The sequence below is a fragment of the Hevea brasiliensis genome, unplaced genomic scaffold (assembly GCF_030052815.1).
Source record: "Hevea brasiliensis isolate MT/VB/25A 57/8 unplaced genomic scaffold, ASM3005281v1 Scaf69, whole genome shotgun sequence".
NCBI lineage: Eukaryota > Viridiplantae > Streptophyta > Magnoliopsida > Malpighiales > Euphorbiaceae > Hevea > Hevea brasiliensis.
Genome location: NW_026615239.1, coordinates 16,487 through 20,549, shown reverse-complemented (window position 1 = coordinate 20,549; position 4,063 = coordinate 16,487). Strand labels below are relative to the sequence as shown.

General features: G+C 39.4%; 1 non-coding gene across 1 annotated transcript; it reads left to right on the top strand.

Moving 5' to 3' along the window:
• Nucleotides 1-3,232: 3,232 nt before the first annotated feature.
• On the top strand, nt 3,233-3,339 carry LOC131177640 (small nucleolar RNA R71). Its single transcript, XR_009147015.1, has one exon. It is a non-coding gene; the product is annotated as a small nucleolar RNA R71 (small nucleolar RNA).
• Nucleotides 3,340-4,063: the final 724 nt, after the last annotated feature.

Below are 4,063 nucleotides of genomic sequence, written 5' to 3'. Positions count from 1 at the left end.
AACCCTATGAGGTAAGATCTGAATTTGTCCATTGTAAACACCACTGCTAGGAATTCCTTCTCTGTGGTGGCATAGTTGATTTGCGCATCGTCGAGTGTCTTGCTAGCGTAATAAATAGCATGGAGCTTTTTATCTTTTCTTTGCCCGAGCACTGCTCCAACTGCAAAGTCACTTGCGTCACACATCACCTCGAATGGTAGCTCCCAATTTGGTGGCTGCATTATTGGTGCTGATATTAGGGCTTCTTTGATCCTGTTAAAGGAGACAAGGCAATTTTCATCAAAATCAAAGGGAACATCTTGACTTAACAAATTAGTAAGTGGCTTAGCTATTTTGGAAAAGTCCTTGATGAATCTTCTGTAGAATCCTGCATGTCCCAAAAAGCTTCGCACTCCCTTGACTGATGTTGGGGGTGGCATATTTTCAATGATCTCAATTTTTGCCTTATCAACTTCAATTCCTCTTTTTGATATCAAATGTCCTAGAACTATGCCTTCCCTTACCATGAAATGGCATTTTCCCCAATTTAGGACCAGGTTTGATTCTTCGCATCTTTGCAATACCTTAGATAAATTAGATAGGCAATCATCAAAAGTAGTTCCATAGATAGAGAAATCATCCATAAATACTTCCATAATATCTTCAATATAATCAGAAAAGATAACCATCATGCATCTTTGAAAGGTAGCAGGGGCATTACAAAGACCAAAAAGTATTCTCCTATATGCAAATGTTCCATAGGGACAAGTGAACGTTGTCTTTTCTTGGTCTTCTGGGTGAATAGGAATTTGAAAGAATCCCGAATACCCATTTAGATAATAGAAATATGAGTGTTTCGCTAACCTTTCTAACATCTGGTCAATGAAGGAAAGAGGGAAATGGTCTTTTCTAGTAACACTGTTAAATTTCCTCTAGTTTATGCACATTCGCCAACCAGTGACTACTCTAGTAGGGATTAGTTCATTGTTTGCATTTTGGATAATAGTTGTCCCACCTTTCTTAGGAACTACATGTACTGGACTAACCCATTTACTATCAGAAATTGGGTATATGATACCTGCATCTAATAGTTTTAAAATTTCTTTCTTGACTACTTCTTTCATGTTTGGGTTAAGTCTTCTTTGATGTTCAATTGTCGGTTTACTGTTTTCTTCCATGGGTATCCTATGCATGAAAATTGAGGGGTTGATTCCCTTCAGGTCCACTATTTTATACCCTATGGCTTTGCTATGGATCCTGAGTTCTCTTAACAATTTTTCCTCTTCTAATTTAGATAGGCTAGCATTGATTATAACAGGATAATTAGAATTTGAGTCTAAAAATGCGTACCTCAATGAGAAAGGGAGACGTTTAAGATCTACATGTTTGGCGTTTTCCTGGAGCTTACCTTCGGTTTGTTCCTCCTTCAATTTCTCCATCTCCGAAGCCTTAGCTAAGGGTATGGGTAGATGAGTTGCTAACTGTTGTGCATAGGCTGCTATTTCTGTATTTTCATCATCCACTATATGGTTGTGCACAATACATACTTCAAGAGGATCTTTAGGATGTGTCTCATGAAATCCCTTTTTAACTTGTTCGTCAATTATGTCAAACTTAAAGCATTCATCAGGTTCGAATTTGTGCTTCATTGCGTTGAACAAGTTGAACTCCACTTCTTCTTCTCCTACCTTGAGAGTTGTTGCCCATTTTTTACGTCTATGATGGCTCCAGCAATTGCCAAAAATTTTCTAGGATGATAGGAATTTAAACATCTTCTTCCATCTCAAGGACAACAAAGTCCACTGGAATGAAGAATTTGCCCACTTTGATAGGAATGTTCTCATGTATACCCACAGGATATTTAATAGATCGATCAGCGAATTGTAAGGAGATTGTTGTGGGCTTCAGTTCTCCATTCTCCAGCTTTCTGCATATTGATAGAGGCATTAAACTGACGCTTGCCCCAAGATCGCAGAGGGCGTTGTCTATTTTCTTATTACCAATGAGACAGGGTATGGAGAAGCTTCCTAGATCTTTCAACTTTGGAGGCAATTTGTTTTGCAGTATGGCACTGCATTCCTCTGTTAGAGCTACTGTTCCATAGTCTTCTAGCTTCCTTTTCTTTGACAGAATTTCCTTAAGAAATTTGGCATACGATGGCATCTGAGAAAGTGCTTCGGTAAAGGGGATGTTGATGTAAAGTTTCTATAAAACTTCCAAAAACTTCCCAAACTGCTTGTCCAATTTGGCTTTTTGAAATCTCTGAGGAAAAGGTAGGGGAGGCTAGTATGGCTCTGGTAATTTCTTTGTCTTTCTTGCTTCCTCTTCCTGATCTTTCTTAGCTTCTTCCTCCTTTTTCTCTGCTTGGTCTTTAGATTTTTCTATGGTTTCCTCTGTCAGTTTTACCTCTGGTTGTACTAGAGTTCTCCCACTCCTCAGTGCAACTACCTTACAATGCTCCCTTGGGTTCATTTCTGGTTGGCTAGGTAATTTGCCAGCACCTTTACTTGAAGAACTTACTTGCTGAGTAATCTAATTCTCTAGCATCTTGTTATGAGTAACAAGTTGGTCCATTCTGGAAGTTAGCTGTTTAATCAATTCAGTTTTTTGTTGTTGAGCTGCTAGGAATCCTTCCATCATGGTTTTCATAGTCATTTTCGATTCAGGTTGTTGAGGTTGGAGAGGTAGTGACGGTTGTGCAAAGTTTTGACTTCTGTTCAGAAATCCAGGGGGTGCTGGAGGTTTGTACCTTTGTTGCTTGTTTATTGGTTGGTTCTGCTGATTGGACCATGAGAAATTTAGGTGGTTCCTCCATCCATGGTTGTAAGTATTTGAATATGGATTGTTGGGCTGCCTCTGGTTGAAGTTTCCTCTATTATTCACATAGTTCATCTATTCTGTGGGTTCATTGAAATTGCTATATTCTGAACTCATGTATCCTCCTCCATAGTTGTCCTCATGTTGACTGTTTGTACCCACTGCGCTGGCTTGCATTCTTTCAAGTTTCCTTATGAGCTGATCAAACTAAGCATTTATCATGCTTAGGGCATCTACTTCCAGGACCCCTGTAGTTCTCCTTGCATTTCCTCTTTCATTTGACCACTCATAATTATGATATACAACCCCTTATAGAAGTTCAAGTGCCTGTGGCACTGTTTTCTCTATTAGATCACCTTCTGTAGCTAAATCAACTATGCTCCTTATAGAGGGTAGTAATCCATTATAAAAATTTTGCACTAATAGCCAATCTTCTATGCCATGGTGTGGACATTCCCTTTGCAGGTCTTTATATCTTTCCCATGCGTCATAGAGTGATTCTCCTTCCTTTTGTCTGAAGGTGTTGAGCTCTAGCCTCAGTTTTGCAGTCTTTGCAGGTGGAAAATATCTTGCCAGAAAAGCTTGAGAAAGGTTCTCCCAAGTAGTGAACATTCCAGCCGGTTGAGAAAGTAACCACTTCCTTGCTCTGTCCCAAAGGGAGAATGGGAATGCTCTAAGTCTTATTGCTTGATCAGACACTCCATTCATCTTGAATGTATCACATAGGGCAAGAAAGCACTGGAGGTGATAGTGTGGGTCTTCTGTGGGTGAACCTGCAAACTGGGTTTGTTGAATCATTTGGAGCCATCCTGGTTTAAGTTCAAAGTTGTTGGCTTCCATTGTGGGTCTAGTAACACTGGCTGAAATCCTTGGACAAATGAAGCTCCGTAATCTCTCAAGATTCTTGGTCTGTCATTAGGATTTCAGGATCTCCTTGACCATGCTCTTGATGTCTCCTTTCCCTCCTGATAGCTTTTAGAGTTCTATCTATCTCTAGATCACAGTCCAAAATTTCTTCTGGCTTTGTTCTAGTCATATACCAGGTCAGGCACCTGAGCGAAAAGAAAAGAAATACAACCAGTATAATAAAATCAAATAATAAATATAATTGCCTAAATCAGCTAAATTGCCTATCGCTTGATATTACTAAAACCAAATTCCCCGGCAACGGTGCCAAAAACTTGTCTCACTATTTTGCAACCACAGCAAGTGCACGGATCACTAACAAGTAATAAAGTGATGAATAGAGTATCGTTCCCATGAGAAA